The 21,677-nt window shown below is 45.8% G+C and overlaps 1 protein-coding gene and 1 long non-coding RNA gene across 3 annotated transcripts in view; one reads left to right on the top strand and one right to left on the bottom strand.

Annotated features, from left to right (window-relative positions):
• The window catches only part of LOC126512290 (uncharacterized), a 60,584-nt gene extending 42,756 nt beyond the window's left edge, over positions 1-17,828 (top strand). The window contains exons 1-3 of one of the 2 annotated variants that reach the window (XR_007594990.1): positions 932-3,502; positions 16,319-16,464; positions 17,631-17,828. This is a non-coding gene — a long non-coding RNA (uncharacterized lncRNA). Of the gene's footprint in view, positions 1-931; positions 3,503-16,318; positions 16,465-17,630 lie in introns of those variants that run through there. The other variant, XR_007594989.1, reaches the window with a different exon arrangement.
• Positions 1-21,677, bottom strand: part of Rfc4 (replication factor C subunit 4) — a 751,101-nt gene that overhangs the window by 488,591 nt on the left and 240,833 nt on the right. The window lies entirely within an intron of this gene.

Raw genomic sequence — 21,677 nt, 5'->3', positions numbered from 1 at the left:
GGCAGTGCTCCCAACCTCTGAATCATCTCTCCAGACCCAAGATCAATTTTCTTATATACATATTTCTGCTCTTGATAAGATATTGTGTTTGTGCATCTCATTTGAAAATATAATGTATACTTAAGAAATAAAGGTTAATAGATAGCATCTATAATAGTCAAGCTTGTAGTCATGTTGTTAGGTTTTCTAGATATATAGAGATATATTTCAGTTAGATAAATAATTTTTAAACCTTTCAAAGACCTACAGAATATGACATTTAGAATGTTTTAAGAACTTAGGACTTTTCATAACAATGAAACACATCTACTTCTGGCAGCACCAATCCACTTCAAGAGTAAGATAGGCATTGAAGAAGCTCCTATGGAGTTTGCTAGTCATTTGGGCAAGAAACTATTCTTGCCTGGACTCCTTGATGTCATGCTGTATGAACTGGACATGCAGGACCCACAGAAAAATGACTGCTGAACTTGCCTAAAGGTGAGATAGTCATTCAGAGTTCCTGCTTTATAAAAGAGTCTGCCAGATATTTTGCAGAACATAGAAGAAAGCATCTAATAAACTTATTACAAGGCAAAATAGATCTTCAAATTTTCTGCTTCATGAAAATCTACCAGATACTGTGGGCCTGCAGGCCGAAGATGGATGCTCCAATATTACAAAAGAACTCTAGGTGACTATCTAGGCAGCAAGATGTCTCTGTCAATTCTAGAGTTTTGGAAGTTGCTTACAATACACTTTCTATTTACTTAGGTAATATATCCTTTTGGGGTCTTTGATGGAGTTGAAGAATAGATAGTTAAAGCTTTCCTTAGTTATAATAAAAGATAAAGTAGATATAAATATTGTAACTGTAACTCTTGGTTAATAACTGTTTTGTTATATGTAATTTCACTATGTTAAATCTTAAACCTTCCTTTTCATTTAGACAGAAAAGGGGAAATGGTGTGGGAAATCCTTCTGTATATGTGTTGCTTTTATTGGTTAGTGAGTAAAGCTGTTTTGGCCATTGGCTTAGCAGAATAGAGCAAGTTGAGAATTCCAAGCAGATGGAGGAGGAAAGAAGGCAGAATCAGGAGGAAGTCATGTAGCTGCCTCAGGAGACAGACGTATCCCAGAACTTTACTGGTAAACCATGAGCCTCGTGGTAAAATATAAAATAAGAAAAATTGGTCCATTTAAGATGTAAGAGCTCGCAAGAAATATGTACAAGCTATTGACCAAACAGTATTGTAAATAATATAGCTTCTGTGTAATTATTTTGGCTCTGGGAGGCCAGAAAACAAGCAAGCAGCTTTCTGCTTACATGCAGACACTGCTGTGGTTACTCACCTGCACAGCACGGAAACTCCAGTCTTCCCACCATGAAAGTAGCATCCTTCTCTGTCTCTGTCTTTCCCCTTCTAGCTGTCCTCCAGCCTCCTCCACTTTCTTGCTCAGAGGAACCTCTAGACGAGTGGTTCTCAACCGTCCTAATGCTGAGACCCTTTACTACAGTTCCTCATGCTGTGGTGACCCCAAACAAAATTATTGTTGTGGCTACTTCATAACTATCATTTTGCTACTGATATGAATCATCATGTAAGTATCTGTGTTTTCCAATGATCTTAGGTGACCCCTGTGCAAGGGTCATTCAACCCCAGAGGGGTTGTGACTCATGGTTGAGAACCACTACTGTTAACAGAGGCTCTCTTCCAAGTGCTGATAGCTCTCCCTTAGCTCAGGAGTACCCTCTGCTGTCTGACTTCTGTCCCAGTCACCCTGAAGGTCCCCAGATGCCCATGTCTAGTCAGCCTTTCCTTTGCTCATGCTCCACTCAGCCATCTTGCTGGCTTTGCATTTGTGGGTGTTTTTAAGAATATTGTTCCTTTAGTTGTTTGTGTTTCTTTCAGCAGCTCTCCCCCCTTCCCCTCCCCGCCATACTGCTTCTGTCTGTCTGTCTGTCTCTCTTCCTCGCCTTCTCTGGGGGGTTCTTCAGTGTACCTCAGGAACCATGGGTAGTTGAAGTACCCAAAGGGTTTGCTACTGGCTGAACTGACAGGCCAGAGATCTGCGCTATGGGCGGCCCCCCCCTGGGTCCTGTGCCATTTCCCTGAATCATGCTCTTCAATGCGTTCCAGCCCACCATCCGTCCCACTGCTCTCTACCTACCCTGTCACTGGAGGTTCTCTCAAGTTCCTGTCATCCTTAAATAGCCTGGCTCACATAGCCTGTTGTGATTGGACTCTTGTGTAGTTCTCGGGTTGGCCACTGACTCCTGACGCTCAGTGTGCTCTGTGACCTGAGGTGCACCCTGAACGCACACACTGGCTTACACTTTGTGGTCTGTCAGTTTCCTATCACTGATGCCCTGCACCAAAGCCCTTTTAAAGCTCACCTTCATGCCTGTGCCTGGTGGTGCATGCTTGTAACCCCAGCATTTAGTAGGCTAAGATGGGAGAAATGCCACAAAGTTGCAGTTCAACCTAGACCATAGAGTGAGATATTAGCTCAATAATCTCATTTGAAAAACCCATTGAACTAGAACGCGTCCACCTCCCACAGGCTGCATTGAGCGTCATTGCTTGAGCCCAGTGTTTTCTCCCTGTCCTCAAGGTCCCCTGTGTAAGCCACACCCTCAGAACCACAGTTAGTGAGGGCTCGCCCCTCAGGTTGGAGTGTGAGCTCAGCACACACAGGGTCCCAGCCTGCTTCTCCAGTCTCCAGAGAACAGGTGTAGGATGGACCTGGGTACAGTGTGAACAGCAACCCCTCGTGTCTGTTATAGAGAAAACAATGCCAAAAAGTCAAAAAGGACCAGTTTGAGTAAAGGGGTCTGTTTGGAGGGAAATCCCCAGAAGAATGGCAGCGGGGAGGTTGCACACTTGTCCCCTTGTCATGGGATGTTCTGTCGTGGGGCGAGGGTTGAGTGGCGGGGAAGTTACGTGGAGACAATACACAGAACTGGAGAGAGTTGGGCAATGAGAAGGAAGATCGGTTCCATCACTAACATCGTATTAGAAGTCTCTGAGGGCTAACCCACAAGTAAGCGAAGATGGGTTAAAGGTAACTTAAGATAGAACTTGGAGCAAATTGGGTTGCGAAAGGTGCAGTAACATGTCATAGCCACCAGGTGGCACTAGAGGATTTCCTTCAGCACAAACAGGGTTTGTCTCTGTGTCACGCTGGCGGTCACCTACTCTCTAAAGAAGGCAATTCTGAGATTTGGAGAAAATATTCACTTTGTAGGGTGCAATGAAACTATTCATTAGTTGTCTTTGAATATGCACATTTAAAAAAATCAGCCCCCTTCCACTAGTCTCAAAGCATTTTGAGGTGGTCTCCCTAATTTTCCCAGCAGCTTTGGCTCAGGCTCCATATGCTGGACACAGACAAGGAAGTGATCTGTCTTGATCCAAGCAGGAACTCCTGTGTATCCCTCATTCAACAGGATGGGTATGGACCGCAGGAGATTGCATGGGTTGTTGTTGGCAGAGATCTGCGCCCTGGACTCTGAGCAAAGGTGGGAGCGTGGAGAGGGAATTCTAGATGGTTGTTGAATATTATTTTAAGGTGTGCTACTTTTGTTTATGCTCTGGAACATTTGTTTGATGATGCAAAGATGTGTTTGATTAAATAAAATTCACCTGACGGGAAGTGGTAGGGAGGTGTGAGGTGGGAAGGGTTTTTGTGGAGGGTTGAGGAGAAGCCTAAGGGCTTCTGGAAGGGAAGCAGAGGAGAGGAGCTGCTTGCTGTTCAGACTCTCTGAGGAGCAGAATTCCACCTTAACCTATCTTGCCTTCTTTAGAGGGCACAGAGATTTAGATAAGTCCCCTTCCTAGCTTGGGAGAGTCAGTGCCCGAGAGAACAGAATTCCCTCTGGCTGCAGCTATTTTTTTTAATTAATTAATTTATTTATTAAAGATTTCTGCCTCCTCCCTGCCACCGCCTCCCATTTCCCTCTCCTTCCCCCAATCAAGTCCTCCTCCCTCATCAGCCCAAAGAGCAATCAGGGTTCCCTGCCCTGTGGGAAGTCCAAGGACCACCCACCTCCATCCAGGTCTAGTAAGGTGAGCATCCAAACTGTCTAGGCTCCCACAAAGCCAGCACGTGCAGTAGGATCAAAAACCCATTGCCATTGTTCTTGAGTTATCAGTAGTCCTCATTGACCGCTATGTTCAGTGAGTCCGGTTTTATCCCATGCTTTTTCAGACCCGGGCCAGCTGGCCTTGGTGAGTTCCCAATAGAGCATCCCCATTGTCTCAGTGTGTGGGTGCATCCCTCGAGGTCCTGAGTTCCTTGCTTGTGCTCTCTCTCCTTCTGCTCTTGATTTGGACCTTGAGATTTCTTTCCGGTGCTCCAATGTGGGTCTCTGTCTCTGTCTCCTTTCATCGCCTGATGAAGGTTGATATTCAGGAGGATGCCTATATGATTTTCTTTGGGTTCTCCTTCTTATTTAGCTTCTCTAGGATCACAAATTATATAGGCTCAATGTCCTTTATTTATGGCTAGAAAAAGTATATGCTCAACCATAGCAGCATTGTTTGTAATAGCCAGAACCTGGAAACAACCTAGATGCCCTTCAACGGAAGAATGGATGAAGAAAGTATGGAATACATACATATTAGAGTACTACTCAGCAGTAAAAAACAATGACTTCTTGAATTTTGCATGCAAATGGATGGAAATAGAAAACACTATCCTGAGTGAGGTAAGCCAGACCCAAAATGAGGAACATGGGATGTACTCACTCATATTTGGTTTCTGGCTGCAGCTATTGTAGCCTAACTGCTGCTGATAGCCTGAGCTGCTTTTGCTGATTTGGTCAACCGTGGAGTAACCAGTTTAGAAAGAGGATAGCACCAGACCATTACAAGTCTAAGTCTGAGAACCCCCTCTGACAATCTGGTGACTGTCACAGGCCTTCCCATCCAGAATGCTCTTTCGGCAGCTCCGGAGACCCAATCTACAGTCACGTATGATGTCTGCCAGTCTTAAATACCTAATGGCTGGTGGTCACCCTGCTTGACAGCTAAATGTCACAGTAGCTTCCTGATTTGCAGCAAGACTAGATTCGACTAAGGAAAAGCGTGGATGTGAAGAATTGCACCTTTGTGCTGGGTACCCCGTTAGGTACCCCATAGGCCCCGCTGGATTTGAGCTTTCCCAGGTGCACTTTGGCCCTGAAAAGATGCTCAAGTTTGGAACTGGGCTGCAGCAGAGGCTAAGACTCAGTCCCCAGCCAGTACCTGCCTAGTGGGCCAGTGCCCAGGCTGCACATGAAGGACACAGCTTCTTGCCGGCTATGCATCTGTGTCTCCGTCTTGTAATCTCTGCCTGTGCCAGGAAGGCCCAGGCACTGTGCCTGCTTCTCTGTTTTATGTAGCTGCTCCACACGTTCATGCCCGAGGGGCTGTGTGCACCCCAGCCAGACTCAGCAGAAGACAAAGGAACAAGCAGTGACCTTGAAATTAGGAGTCTCCGTGTGGTCCTGGCCACCATTTATTAACTGGGATTAGCCTCAAATATGAAATGGGGATAATAACTCATTTTTCATCTTATTCAGTTTCTCTTTAACTACCCAGCAGCTTCTTCTCTTTCTTTAGCACAATTGGTTAATTAGGACACTGAGAAAGAGAACTTAATCTTAAAGGGGAGGGGGAGTAAGAAAAAAATCAGCTATGCATTATGGGAGTGATTTGGAAGATGGGCTTTTGAGCAACAGAAGCGCAGGAAGAGCTCTGAGTCCCCCACCTCCTCCCACCCACCCAGGTGCCTCTGCATCGTCCACACGAGTCCCCTACCTGACTGCACTGTGTGACCACCAGACCTTTTCCTGCTTTCTGGTCTTCCAGACTCAGGCTGTCTTGTCCTATTCAAGGTCAATTTCTAACATTCCCAAGACTTGACCTTTTCTTTTCTTTGAGTGCTCTTGCCCAGGTCAAGTCTTTGCTATGTTCATTTCCCAACTTCTTGTTAATTCTTAGACCCATTTTCTCCCCAGAAGCCACTATGCAGAAGACTCTATATTAGCTTTCTGTCCTCCATGTCTTTATGGCTTTTAACTTTCACCTGTGATTTGGGGTTTGACTGGGAGGCTTATAGCAGATCCCTATCAAACTCTGTCTCAGCTAAAGCTTTCAGAGCATTTTCAAGCTCTCTCTCTCTCTCTCTCTTTCTCTCTCTCTCTCTCTCTCTCTCTCTTTCTGTCTCTCTCTCTGTCTCTCACCTCTGCTGATGTTCACAGTGTTAGGTAAGGCTGCTGGACAGATCTGAGGGACACGTGGAAGAGAGCTGACCATAGAGTTCCCAGATCTCTGCTAACCGACCAACAACACACATGAAGTAAGCACAGTGAGCATTGGCCAGATCCTGTTCAGAGTTCAGCAGACTCACCCAGCTGAGCCAGAGTCTTAGGAAAAAAAGTAATAAATGACTAGCTATAGGGTGACTTGTCCTGCAGCAGGTTCTTGCTGGTGTATCAGAGACACTTAAGAATATCTGCCATCCTGAAAGACACAGTCTTCCATTTAAACCCCTACCCCGCTGTGAGAATAACCTGAATCATAAACTGAAGCATTGAAGAATGCGCTTGTCATTTATAGTTGAAGAGACTGAGATGTAGACAGGTGATGTGACCTGTCCCAAAGACTCAGTGGTGACCCCAGTCAGCCCCAAACTGGAAAAAGACATCTCAAAATTCTGTAGGAGGTTCTTTCCCTGCGTGGCAGTCTAGCCGGCCAGAGTCATCCATTCTCACACCATGGCTCCCGAGAGACAGCAGCTTCTCCCTCTTCCTTGAAGAACATCCCGAGGTTCTTCCTCAAGCATCAAGACTGACTGGTGTGATTCCCTAGGAGTACATGGTTTTCTTGGATTTCATTGCCTGCTTTCAATCAAGGACCACAGGGGTCCCCAGTGCCGCCTCTAGGAAAAGGTAGCTTCACCCATGGCTCCTATCCCTGATTCTTCCTGTGAGTGTGCCGGAGACAGAGCTAAATGGCTCTTGTTCTGAGAGGCAGGTGGGTGCCCGGGTTTGGACACAGCTGTCCTTGATGATTCCTCTGAGGCCCATGTGTCCGACAAACTCACAGATATTTCTAGGTCACCAATCCTATTAGCTTGAAGGGTTGCCGTTCGTTTAAGAAGGCAACTTAAGAAGGCCTTGACTGCCCCTTGCTAGAGACAGCAGCCAGCTGTTTGAAACCTATAGAGCCACATCCTAGTGAGAATGGCCATGGGATCATTCTTGAGACACTGGCCAAGATCACAGTACAGAGCCTCTGTACTATGTCCTGTCTGTCTATGTCCTGGCCATCACTGAACTGTCTGGAGCCTCCTGGGCACTGACATGAGCCATGTGGCCACACTGTGTGCATTCATTCCTATAGTGTGCTGAGCTCCCATGGTTCCCACACAACCCAGATGAAATTTCCTTTGGATCATGCTGTTCCTTTCACTCCTGAATGTCCTTCACCATGGGTTATAGCTAAAAAGTGAATTTATGAAGAATATTAATAGGCTCTGGGAGACCCTGAATTCCTAGTTCCTATTACTGACCCCACCTTTTTTTTTTTTTTACCAAGTTGGGCATGCCTCAGTGGATAGTTCACTGCTGAGTGTCAAGATTCCCCCATTCCAAAGGGCCCACTCACACCCCAAGTGTTTAGAAGTGTAAAACATTGCCCACAGTCTATTCTTAAATGCTTTCTGTGACTCAACTGTCTCCTTCCTCCTGCTGTGGGCTGTCAAATGGATACCAAGATTTTTAGAAAAGCTCTTCACATTGAGGGTTCGCGTTTACTCAGAAGTTATGTGTGTGGCTGATTTGAGCAATTCTGTTCTGCAAAAATGGTTTGGGAAAGTCATTTCTTTTGGAGACAGGCAACAAGCAAGGTAGGGAGGAGTTAGTGGTTAAGGATTCTGAGGTTGGATCCTTTCTTGTCTCCAGTAAATCAGGCAAAGGACACACAATAAAAATGGGCCTATTCTTGTACAAAACAGTGTGGGACAGCCTATATTGCCACAGTCACACAAGAGCCAAACACCAACAGGGTCCCAAGGCCGAGTGAATGCCATTTCCTTCTAATCTAAGTGCCATTCTGTTTTCCCAGAAGTGTTGGAAGGGAGAGGGCCACTTGTTTATCTTGGCTGCCCAGCTAGCTTACACCACACAGAAATTGTATTATTTAAATCACTGCTTGGCCCATTAGCACTAGTTTCTTATTGGTTAATTCTTACATCTTAATTTAACCCATTTCTATTAATCTGTGTATCACCATGTGGCAGTGGCTTACCGGGAAAGATCTAACAGGCATCTGTCTCAGACGGAGGATCCATGGCTTCTCTCACTCTGACCTTCTTTCTCTCAGCATTCAGTTCTGTTTCCCCACCTACCTAATTTCTGCCCTATCCAAAGGCCAAGGCAGTTTCTTTATTCATTAACCAATGAAAGCAACACATAAACAGAAGGACCCGCTACGCAGAAGCTCAATCCCAGACTGTGTTGTTGTATGTGAACATCTTTCTCTCACAGCAGAAAATCACAGTGGACTCTCTACTTCCAGGTCTGTCTAGAATGCAGCCATTTCTTACCCCCACTGTCACATCCCCCTCTGGGGTGACTGCCATTGCTCTTTAGTCCTCCTCGCTTTTACCCTCCGTCCCTAAACCCAGATTTAAAACTAAAGACAGAAACGTTATGTAAAACCGCAGTATCATTAGGCCAATTTTCCACCCCAAAATATTAAAAATGGTTTGTATCCTCTGCTGATCCTTGGGATCCTGAGCCTGCCTCTCCTCGTTCAGAAGCGATAACCACTTCCAGCTCTCAGGTTTGGGATTAATTTTCTTATATGGTCTTAATGACTGAAAAACCCTAGAAATGAGGCAATAGCAAAAGCAGGCTGAGGTTTCTCTGAGGTTATTAATTTTTATTTCCTGCAGGCTAAATTAGGCCCGTGGTTCTCCCAAGCAGCGCAGAGCAGTGGTTTTAGCAGAGCCCTGGCAGAATTGGTTCAAGGGATTCATCCAAGGCTGGCACAAGAGAGTGGTTGGGTGAAAGCTCAGAGAGTCTCCGCAAAGCCAACGGGAAATAAATGAGTCTTGACTGAGCTTCATTAAACTGCAAGTGTCCCCCGCTGTTCTCCTTCACCCCTGGCCTTCTCTGGAGGAGCGCTCTGCTAGCCAAGTTCGTAGATATTTGTCTTGCAAAGTTTGATCTGAGGAATGGAGGTAATGCTGATGGTGGCTAATGATTATTAGCCATTGGGTAATAGAGATGATTATTGCTCATTTGATGAACCATTTTCTCAACATTTTTATACATTCATCTGTTCTCTCTCTCTCTCTCTCTCTCTGTGTGTGTGTGTGTTTTAAGTACTTATTTCATTCTCAGAAAAACAAAACAGAAACCCCAGAGCTTGATTCTGGCACATGGAGACAGACAATGAATGGAAAGCAGAGAGAATAAATATGTATATGTGCAAGGGGGTGGGTGTCTGTGAGCAGAGGCTGTAGCTGGTTCCTAGATCTTATTAAAAAAGCTATATGTGAATGAAGACGAGAGGTCAGTTGTCATGAGACACCTGCGGCGTAGTGTTTGGGGCACAGGGACAGACAATGCAAGGACTTTTGAGGACAACTTGGATGTTCTAGGATGGTGACCAGGCCTTGTGGAGGGGAGGGAAAAGGAGATAGCCAGGTGAGATGAGGAACAGAAGGGTTTGAGATGGGAGGGGGTGCTAAAGGGGCTCTCCAAGTCTAGGCTTTCTCTCTACACCAAGAAGCACCAAGGAGGATGCTGCTAAAGGATGCTCAAGGGACCTGGGGATGCAGCTTTTGTTTTACATGGTGTCTGAGTGCTGTGCCAAGGTTAGATTGCACGGTGCTGGGGAAGAGAAAGGGCCCTGGTTAGGAGGCTACTGTAATGGTAACTTAATAGAGAAGGAGAGAAAGGTTTAGATTACAGAGATATTTTAAATGAGTGTTAATGGGATTCCTTGACGTAGAGAGTCCATGGCAATGGGAAAGCAGAATTTAAAATGATACCAGATTCTGGCATGAAAACCTAGAAGATGGGATTGCCCTTTTCTGAGCCAGTGAATGTTGGCGAGCAGGCTTTTGGAAGAAAGTGGGAGTTTCTTTGGGGGATATCCTAAGTTCTGAATTAGAAGGGTCATAAGTCATGTGAAGACAGTCTTTGATACATAGATGATAGGTCAAACCTTGAGCCTGGCTAAACACATCAAGGAATTATCTAGGAACAAAAAGTCAAGCTCGAGACCCTGGAATTTCAAACTTCACAATCTTAGAAAAGATATACTGCCCACCCAAAGTACAAGAGACTCAGTCAGAGAAAGACAAAGTCTATCTGAGGACCTCAAATACCAAGGGAAGAAAGGGCCCTGAGGAGGAAGCAGTGAACTGCCATGCTGAATGTCCCCAGAGGCAGGAGCAAGGCTGAGAACTGTAGACCTTGGGTGATCTTGTGTAGAACCCTATATGTTGAGCAATGACAGGCAAACCTCATTTCACACAGAGGGCAAACAGAGAGGAACTGGAGACAGTGAGTACAAGAATCATTGCTGCCAAATATTGCAGAGAGAAGAGGAAGTCTGGGGCAGAAAGTGGGGTGGACAAGAGCTAAAAGTTATATGATGGGCACACAATGACCCATGTGGATACTGATGATGGCCACAGAGAGGAGCAGCCCTGCCCTGTAGGAGAAGGTAGGGCATGGTACTGTGAGAACAGGAGCAGCTTGATGGGAGCATTGGGGGCTATCCTCTTCTGGGGACGGAAGGGTTAGCTTATCTGGAAGCTGCTAAGCTGTCATAACAAAAGTAACGGAGCAGCAGCCTAAATGCAAACATCTGGAGGCCAGAGTTCCAGATCAAGCCATCGGCAGCGATGGTTTCTCCCAGAGCTGTGAACCAGGGCAGCTCTTCTCCCCAGCTTCCAGCAGCTTGCTGGCACTCTTTGGCTTTTAGGCACATCCTTGGGTCTGAGCCATCGTCTTCCTATGCCTTTTCCCCAGGTGCCTATGTGAAAATATATTTTCCCTCTTGGGACAGCTTTCGATAAGAAGTAGACAGTCCACAGTTAGCAACAGAGGGCAAAGGCGAGCATTTGTTTGAAAACACAGGCAAGTTTGTGAGCATATTTGTGAGAGGATCCAAAAATACTCTTTGGATTGCTTCAATTTTCTTTGAGCTATGAAAAGCAAGGCCCTAAGCAGAAGGTGTGAGCAATGGCTGGCAGGCTGAGAGAAAGAAGTGGTGGAATTGTTTCTACTTGTTGAGAGGGTAGGCAAGCTAAGGAATTGCAATATGGCAGCAAGGCAGCCTGAAGGCTACACCCATGTCACTTGGTCTTACAAAGGGGGAGAACAAGCGGTGCTGAGTTAGTCACTCTCCTGTTGTGCTAAACACCATGACCCAAAGCAACTTCAAGAAGGAAGAATCTGCATCGGCTTATAGTTCCAGGGGAAGAGTCCATCGTGGTGGGGGAGGCATAGCAACAGAAGCAGGAAGCTGAACATCTCAACTGCACATGGAAAGCAGGGGATGGGGGCGAGGAGGTTGGGCTGTAATCTGGAAGCAGAGCTGTAACCTCTCAAAGCCGGATGCCAGTGACCTGTTTTCTCGGTCAAGGCTGCACCGCCTAAAGGATCATAACCCTACCACGAAGGAGCACCAGCATTGAGCCAAGGGTTCAAGTATGTGAGCCTCCATGAAACATTTTTCATTCAAATTGCCTCAAGTAGTAAATTGTTTGCAAGCCTCACTGAGCAGCACAGAGGCAGGGGAATTATGATTAAAGAGATTTTGAATCTTACAAGGTGAATGCAGCTCATGGGAGCCAAGAGGCAAGGGGATTGGGAATGCATATAATAAAATCATTTTGATGGCTCAGAAATAAAATGAGGAAGAGGGAAGAGAAGAGCCCATGTGGGATCTTACAGTTACTCTAGCTTTCAGGTGAGGGAGGTGATACACAGAGAAAGAAAGTGTGTTCTGAAGTTCGAAACCAGAATCCAAATCTTAGGCACTGGTGTTCAACATGTATGTTTTTTACCTCAGTGTGGCAGAGATACAGGATCAGAAGCTGTGAGGGAGACAATGATTGACAAGGCAGAAGGACAGAGGCAGGAAGGACAGACATTGGAAAGAGTTACAAGACTACCCCGCACTAAGTTCCCATGTATCTGTAAGTCACTCATCCTAATTCCTTACCATATCCCAGGACACCCTGTGTGGCTTTTTTCCTTCACCTACATCTCATCCTCCTTGTTTTTTCTCTTAAGAATATCTAGCATTTCACTATCCAAATAATTCTTCTGTTTTCATCTTTCATTATGTGCCCATAACTATTTTTCCATGTCTGCTGTTACTATTCCTAATTTCAAGACAGGGCATTTCCAAGACATGCTTGGAATCCTGGTTTGACTTTCCAATTCAGATCTCCAATGTTAGTTAGATTCCATTCTCTTTCAAGTTCTTCCTCTTAGAAACAGTCTTCTCCTTTTCAGACTGGGCTAATTGGAGGGGAGATGTGCATTGACCCAGGGAAGTTCAGGACTCCTGGGAGGGTTGACCGCTCTTCTGTAGAATGCTTTCCATCAGCGATCACAAGATCAATGACCACTTACATGCCTTCTACACTGTTTTATCTTTTTCCATTTTTTGATATTTCGTGTGTCCATGTATGTGTCTATGCCTATGGGTGAGTTTGTAGCCAATCGTGGGTTTCTTCAACGAACTGAAGAAAACATGGTCTTCTTTTTCAGAGAATACAGGAGTTGTGTGGAGTGGGGGAAGGGAGTGGTGTGATCTTCTCACTTCTCACTGGTCACTTAGGGGCTTCCCCTTCCTCAGCTTCAGTGCCTAAGTTACAAAGTGAAGACTTTTTATAGTTCTTTCTTTTTAAGCTTTTTGTAAACTGTAAAACACATTTTCATAGAATAGATTTTGATCATGTTTTTCTCCTACCCAATTCCTTCCAGATCCTCCCCACCTCTTTATCCACGTAACTTTGTTTTTTCTCATTCTCTCTAAAGCAAGCAAACGAAACAAAACCAAGAAACATACACATATAAATTTCCCTACAAATTCATAAAAATAAAAATAAATAAACAAAATATTGATATGACAAAAAATTACTCTAACAAAGCAAAATGAGTCAAACGGTCTACAAAACACAACACTGAGTTTGTTTCGTGTTGGCCAACTACTCCCGGGCGTGGGGCTTGCCCTGGAGTGGGGCTAATATACCCAGTAAGACTACGCAGGAGAACACTGACTTTCTCTTTTCCATTGAGTCTCAACTACAGATAATTTCTTCATTCTGGATGGGAGTCTGTGTCCGCTGTGCCTCTCAGTGCTGAGATTCCTTCTGGCTTGAGCCTGGCCAGGTCTTGATTGTGCTGCCTCGGTCTCTGTCTCTGTGAGTTCACATGAACATCAGTCTTGCTGTGTCTACACACCGTCTCCTTGGAGTTGTCCATCCCCTCTGGCTCTCACAATCTTTCTTTCCACTTTCTCTTTTGCACAGGTCCCTGAGCCTTGAGGGCAGGAGGTTTGATGAAGACATTCCATTTAGGATGGAGTGTGGAATTGATATTGTTAATTGCCTCTATATTGTGGGTTTTTAGATATTTTCTCCAATATATTGCTTTATCATTTCTGAACTTTACACAACTTCTACAAAGAGTATGTTGGGGTTTTATTTGATTGTTTGACTTTATTTACTTATTTGAGACAAAACTCTTACTATGAACCTGGCACTAGAGAAATTTCCAGGAATCCACAAGGATGATCTCAGCTAAGGCCCTAAGTAATAGAGGAGAGGGTGCCCGAATTGGCCTTGCCCCGTAGTCGGATTGATAAATATCTTAAATGTTACCATAGAAGTTTCATCCAGCAACTGATGGAGATAGGGGCAGAGACCCACATCGGAGCACTGGTCTGAACCCCCAAAGTTCAGTTGAAGTGTGGGAGGAGGGAGAATATGAGCAAAGAGGTCAAGACCATGATGGGGACACCCACTGAAACAGATTACCTGAGCTAATGGGAGCTCACCAAGTCTGACTGGACAGGGAAGGAACCAGCATAGGACCAAGCTAGACCCTCTGAATGTGGGTGACAGTTGTATGGCTGGGGCACACACTGGTAGTTGTGCCAGGATTTATCCCTACTGTTTGAAGTGGCTTTTTGGAACCCATTCTCTTTGAATGGATACCTTGCTCAGTCTGGATATAGTGGGGAAGGGCCTTGGTCCTTCCTCAGAGCAATGTTGCCTTGCTCTCTCTGGGGAGGAGATAGGGGGTGGGGTGGGGTGGCGGGCAAGGTGGAGGGCATGGGAGGAGGGGAGGGAGTGGGAGCTGGGATTAGTGTGTAAAATTTTAAAAAAAGATAGTTTGTTTTCTTTTTTTAATCCAATCAAATAAAAATAAGTAAATATTTAAAAAATTTCACTATGTAGTTCTGGGATGGAACTCATTTTCTAGACCAAGCTAGCCTGAGACTCATACTGCTCCCAGCTCTAGCTCTTGATCACTAAGTTACAGGTGAGCATCACTATGCCCATCTGAAAAACCTTTATTAACATTAACATATGAACATATCAACTAACCTTAAAACACTAAGATGAGGGTATTATGACACATGACCTCTAACCTCATTCTAACTCAGTGGCAAAATTTAAAGGGATAATAGAGATGGAGGAAATAGATTTTACAGCAGCCAGGCATGGTCAATCTCAGCACTCAGGGAACAGAGGCAGGTGACACTCTGAGTTCAAGGCCAGCCTGGTCTACGTAGTGAGTTTCAGGATCCCGAGGGCTACATTATTTAAAAACAAAAACCAAAACAAAAAATAAACAACAACAAAAAAACCAAATCAAAAACAAATCCAAAGTGGGGGCAGAAGTGACATGGATAACATATAATTGATATTTATATCTTTGAAATAATTTCAATCAGAGATCCTAGAAATGGGGCAGGGGACGCTAGGTAAAAAGTGAATGGACTGCAGCATAGATTGGAGATGAATGGAGAAAAAAGTTAGTATGGTTAGTTTGTGGTCAAACAGAGTCTGGAACCAGAGGAGGTGAGCCTATCCGGGCTGACCTGTGTCTGATGGGTCCCCAGAGTGACCCTCTGGGAAAAACCTCTACCTACTGTCACATGTGACTAACATACACGTGATGGAGACGTATCAATATGTCATCCATGACTACACAGTGGTGCGTGCTTCTATCTGACTTACCTGCAGAAAGCCATCTGTGACCCACCGAGCAAGCAGCTCCTCCTTGGAGCACCAGCAAAAAAAGCTAGAGCCACGGCTGCGTCACGGCTGTGTCACAGCTCCCATGTGTGTCCCTTGCATTTTCACTTCTTAATGAAGTACTTGCTATTTTTGATAATTTGCATGTCATTCCTCACTTCTTCAAACAAGATGCCCAGGACCCAAGACAAACCTGACTCGAAAAACAGACCAAGCCAATGAGAGAGAGGAAAAGACAAAATATAAGAAAATACTCTAGCATGGAGTTCTTAGACTAAAAGGGCAGGCACACATGCATATGCATGCATGTGTACACACACACACACACACACACACACACATCCATGCTAGGCATATTTTAGTAAAATCTTGGGAATGAGGAAGAAAGCAATTTAAACGAGTCTGGAAAGAAAACTTCTGGAAGACTGTAATAAGTCCCAGGCTTCTGTTGGTGAGTCATGAAGACCAAAGACAATGGAGTAAAAGCTACCATTGTGAACTAACCCACAGGGTCACTGAAACGTAAGGTCAAAACCTGTGCATTGCAGACACGTGTGGTCTGTACAGCAGTGCTAATTACCAGAGCTTCAGAAGCTGCCAAAAGGAAATGGGAACAAAAGAGAAAGTCATCAGAGAAGATTTCCTGCGTAAAAAACAAAGGTTATGATGAAATCTAGAACAATGGTTGGTAGATCTGAGACCCAAATGACCCTTCTGAAGAACATGGGCAGCCCAGGACTGACCTTCTTGTTATTGAGAATGGGGAAAATACTCGAGAAACCTGAAGCTGGGTCCGGCGAGATGGCTCAGTGAGTAAGGGTTTTGCTGTCAAGCTTGGTGACCCAGTTTCAATCCCTGGGCCCACGTGATCCCCAAAACTTGTCCTCTGACCTCCACACGTGCATTGTGGCATATGTCCCCACCCCATGCATGCACAAATCAATTCACAGAAAAACCCCTGGACCTGCAGGAAGCAGATACGGATATGTACCTTTTGTTTTGTCTCTCCAGTGGTTCCTCAATCACTTGAACTTTTCCTCATGTCTTTCAGAAAACACACCCTAGTTTGCTCGTCAGGAATTGTTTGGTATTACATTTGCAAAGCTTGCCGTTTGTTATTGACAATTTGTTCAAAGAAGCTTGACAAAGCAAAAGCACTGCGGGCCAAAGGGCTAAGACGGGTCAGTCTTAGAGTGGGTAAGTATTCTTGTCCCCCTCTCTGCAGAGACAAAATAAAAGCCAGGCTGGACTCAGAGCAGGGCACATGCCAGTGAGTTTAGAGGAAACTTTGTTTGGGGAAGTTACCCTTGGAGATGGGAAAGACCTGAGAGAAGAGGACAGTAACCTCAGGGGACATTGTGAGAGGAACAGAACAGTTGAGGTGGCCTCCGAGTGCCCACGCAGCCTGGATTCCCTGATCTGTGGCTGTGAGATCAGTGTAATGGCCTCCACCTGTGTTAGCTAGACTGGAATCATTTTTAACCACTAAAAATGCACTTTTAAAATTTCAACTCAATTATGACTTGAAGTTTGAAAATGTACAGATTACTTAAAACTTTTGTGTGCTCTTAGTCACCTGAAGTAGTACTGAATATTCTGTTTTAGGAGACTATGGTTCAAGGTACTTATTTCAGTTACTGATTTCTTTTGCTCAACATGCTAGGCCTTCAGAAGTCACACTAATGTTCAAAGTAATAAAGTTTAATTTCAGGGTTTACAAAATAGTTCAGTGCACGATTGGGGCCACAGCCGTGTTAACTGTGTTTGCAGTGTGGGAAGAAATCTGCAAAACATGCATACACAGAAAAGACTCCTGCAAAAGGGAACCACGTACATCTTAGCTGAAACCTAAATTGCTGGGTAACTTGTATTTCAATATTTTAGAGACCAGCTTTCTCTACACAGCCTTGGCTGATCCCAAACTCACAATGTAGTCCAGTCTGGCCTTAAGCTGACAGCAACCTCCTGCCTAAGGCTTCTGGATGCTGAGAGTCAAGTTCGTCCACCTCTGGGTGACCAACCCCTCGATTGCATTCTCATCCCGCTCACTGACCATCTAATCTAGAGAAAGAAAGGCCTTTCGACACCCAGGCTCCAGCCCAGATTACTCAACAGAGAATCTCTGGGGATAGGACCCATGCATCACATTTTGAAACCGTCAATGATTCCAGTGTGTAGTGGACTCCGTCAAGCAGGAGAGCGGATGGGAGCTCACGAGAGAAGGCTGCCTTACAGCAGGGCTTAGGTGACAACAGCAGACTCAGCTCCTGCAGCATCCTTTAGCTCATAGCAATTGCGATGGGCTGATTCTGCGGGAACCAATCTCAGAAAGGCAAATGAAATCGTATGGCTTCCTTTCACAGCGTACCACATGGAGCCCGGCGTGAATACAAAGTTCTCCTCCCAAGGTTCTCTCCCTGCTCTGCCGACAGAAGGTGCGGCTCATTGCTTTCTCCATCCATTGTCTCCGAGAAGCCTTCTGGGACGACATTTAGGTGCAGCTCCCTGCTGTGTTCCCTCGCATGGCTGTCCTTCCTCCATGCAGCCGCCTTCACCCTGTAATATAAGTCCATTCCCTTTGTGTTCATTTCTCTAAATGGACCGCAACAAACTAGAGGACACGTGCCTGGTTTCACTCAAGACTACCCCGGTGCCAGTGCAGAAAGATAAACACTTACCAAACAGCTGGATGAGTCAGGGGATGACTCACCTAAGGCCCTGTCTAGTGCCGCCTCTGCTGCTGTAAGAAGACACTGACCAAGAACAAATTATGGGAGAAAAGGGGTTTATTTGCCTTATACTTTCAGTTCGTAGTCCATCACTGAGGGTAGTCTGGCCCGGAATTCAAGCAGAAACTTGAAACAGAAGCCATAGGGGAACACTGTTGGCTTCCTCTCTCACAGGGTTCTTGATAGCTTGCTTCTCTATACAGTCCAGGACCTCTTACGTAGGAAATTGTGCTGCCCATGGTGGGCAGGGCCCTCTTAGGTGAATTAACAGTTTCCTGCCATCATGCCCATGGGCCATCCTGGTCTAGGCAGTTCCTCAGGTAAGGTTTCTCCTCTCGGTTGTCTCTGGGTTGAGTTCCGCTGTAGGGCTAAGCAGGACAGATGCCGTCATCCCAGCCAAACAGATCTGGAGCCGGAGTAAAAGTCAGAAGGACAGCTTGTTAGAATATGCATTCTTCAGCTTCAGCTCTGGGTATTTTAACTCAGTATGACAAGGTGAGGCATTTACAAGCTGCATTATTGAAACCTTCTCAAACTGAGACCCATTTATTTTTTTTCTGGGCCTCGAGAATGCCTGTCCTTTTGCCCTCTCCCTGGGATTAGTCTAGAACAACAGAACAGGCCACTGGGCCTCTTTACGGTCTTCCTCTCCAGGAAGGCTGAGAAGGCCAGCTTCCTCACAGGGTCCCATACCTGCCTAAGGAGAGCCTTTATAACCTAAACCCCTTGGAGGGTATGCTCAGCGCAAAGAGTGGCAAGCAAACGTGCAAGCCAGCTTTTCAGCACCTTTTCATTCCTGCTAGCTTCTAGATCAGGAGGATTTGAGGAAACAGAGCCACCTTTTGCTGCTGGGGCCTGTCAACTCATTACTTTGCTACGTGGGTGACAACCCTAGTAAAAACAGTCTGCCTTTTAGCTTCAATTTTGTTTTTACCCTAAACGAATATTGGTGCTGTGTTTACCTCTAATTAATATTCATCACGGTAAAGGAATTATACTCATTCACACATAATTATATCCTCCTCCATCAACAGGCTTTTAATCGCAGACCTTCCAGGGTGGGGAGAACCAGCTCTCTGCCCCCAGCCTTGTGTGGTGCCAGGAAAAGCCGCCTCTGCTCTCCATCAAGAGCATCCAATGCTGCTGGTGTGCAGGGAGCTGCAGGTGATGCTGGGCATAGAGGAAGCTTGGGGTAGAGGCAGGTCTGCTCAATTCCAGCTCCCGCTCTGGGCTAATGCTTTGCCCTCCAGTGCCTCAACCTTTGAATCTGGAAATGGAAATTGATGGCTTCCATCCAGGCCTGCACATTGGGAACATCCAGAGGAATTATTTTAAATAATTCCAAACCCAGATTGTATTAGAGACCGTCCAGTGAAATCTCTACGGCCGGGGCTCAGCATTAAAAATGATTATCCCTCGCAAAGACCATTCGGCTCCAGGTTTAGGTGGCATTTGCAAAGCAGAGATGGATGAGGCTGCCCAGAACTCACCCAGGGAACAATGTGAGCTCCATATCTTGACACTGATGAGGTGAAGGTTAGAGACTGACAGTCAAGGGCAGTTGAGTGCCCAGGTGTATGATGTTGGAGATGAGAGCCCTAGGTTGAGGATGCAGGATCAGTGGTAGGATGCAGGGTCAGTGCTAGAGGCTTTGGTGAGCCTTGTCTTGAAAACAGAGATAAATGTGTCTAGGTGCTGGGTGAGCATCCGTGTACTGCAGAGCGGCGAGATGGCAAGGCTTGGACATCGATTTCAATGGCTCTCTGTGGCTGCACAAGTCTAATTTCCCGGAGGATTTATTCCCGAATGTCTAGGGTGGATCCTGAGCACTTTTGTGAAACCTCACGAGTGAGTCTCACGTGTGCTTCTGGTTGAGATTCGCTGTCTAAGCTGACCTTGGCTGTCAGATGAGTTACTTCTCCAAGGTCAGAGACATACTAGTGACAGCAAGGATACTAGAACTATGTGTTATTCACGTGTGGTCCGGTATACCCAAGTGTTCATGTTAGGAAATAGCACTAATGATCACGGTCACTCATTAAGCTCCCTCACCATTTGCAAGTCCCTTCCAGGCATCTGACATCATCTCATCCTCACGACCAGGGAGAAGCGATGGGAGCCTGTGCACAACGAAATGATGTGCAAGCCCAAGATTGTTTGTCTGAGCTGGCGCAGGAAGTTATCCCTCATTCCCAGTCCTTTCTCCCTGCTCTAAGTACCAGAGTAGAAAGCTGGTACCCAGACTTTTTCTCCCAGGAGGCAAGACCTGACCTTTGTCAACCTGGATGGTCTAATGGCCTGCAGTCCATTTCCTGTGCGTGTCACCCTAATGGAGTACAGCAATAAGGCTAACGGAGACCCCAGTAATTAGCAGCCCAGAGGCATGAACGAGACTTGGAAAACTGCCCTGCTGGCTACTGTGCATTTGGCACCCCGAGGGCTCCAGAAACCAGATCCAGAGTGCCAAACACATCAAACTCAAGTGTCACCGAGGTCTGAGCTCAGCTGCTCCCTTAGCATTTGCAAAAGGTCCTGCCCACTCTCTTCCTTCGCTCTCTCCCTTGGCCATTTCCAGGAGCAGATGAGCTGAGGTTACATGCAGCTGATCCCAGCTATGGTTAATTATCTTGGCCTGTAATTAGCACTTCCCTTGCTTCTGTCATTGCCAGCTCCCACAGTCAATGCAGCAATTCTCCTGGAGGAGAACTACTTGGAAAGGGCTCCAAAGAGGCCCTGAAATAAAAGTTTCTAGAAGTGACAACAGTTTGGAGAGGCTTGTCCTCTCGTCATCCCGGTCCAAAGTCTGGCTCTCCGTCTCAGACTGGATTTCTGTCTAAGTCATCCTTCCTTCCTGGGCAATTCCTAAAGATACCCATTTCCCATCTTTGTGTTCTCTGATGTTCTCAGTCCTCATTGGCTCTCATGTGGACTTCTACAGAATTTCTCTAATGGACCTCCCCTAACTGGTCCTGCGGGTGTCTCCTCTGTAGTATAAGCAGAATAATCTTTCTCTGCAATCTGTACTGCCTCTCTGCTACTCAAACGCTAGCCATCTTAGTTTGGTAGGCAGCATCCTGCTTGTTTTCCAATGCTTCTTTTGCCTAGTTTTTAATACTATGCTAATCCCACGATGCGGTCACCCTCTCTCACATGCGCATTCTGACACATCCATGCATGTGCGCACCCACAGGACTCAATGCCTGGACATACATCTCTCTATGCTGCCCCATCATTATGAGAAGTGTAGGAAGGACAGCTGACTGCCTTAGACAAGTGCCCTAAGACCCATCACAAGGAAAGACACTTGCTCTACGTATTGTTGAAATAGGAGCGGCGGGGCTGCGTCCCCGGCACCCGGCCGCCCACATGGCTAGCTTATGCCCGAAATAACAACACACAAACTGTATTCATTTAAACACTGCCTGACCCATTAGTTCCAGCCTCTTATTGGCTAGCTCTTACATATTGTTCTAACCCATTTTTAATATTCTGTGTAGCCCACGAGCTGGCTTACCAGGGAGGATCTTAACCTGCGTCTGTCTGGAGTGGGAGAACCATGGCAACTCCTCCATTAAGCTTCTTTCTCCCAGAATTCTGTTCTGTTTACTCCACCCACCTAAGGGTTGGCCTATCAAGGGGCTTAGGCAGTTTCTTTATTAGTAAGAAATCACTCCCGCATCA

The sequence above is a fragment of the Alexandromys fortis genome, unplaced genomic scaffold (assembly GCF_014885135.2).
Source record: "Alexandromys fortis isolate MF-2015 unplaced genomic scaffold, M_Fortis_MF-2015_v1.1 scaffold_100_3062768_6864082, whole genome shotgun sequence".
Classification (NCBI taxonomy): Eukaryota; Metazoa; Chordata; class Mammalia; order Rodentia; family Cricetidae; genus Alexandromys; species Alexandromys fortis.
The sequence above is the reverse complement of the archived record's forward strand: the minus strand, read 5'-3'. Positions and strand labels throughout refer to the sequence as shown.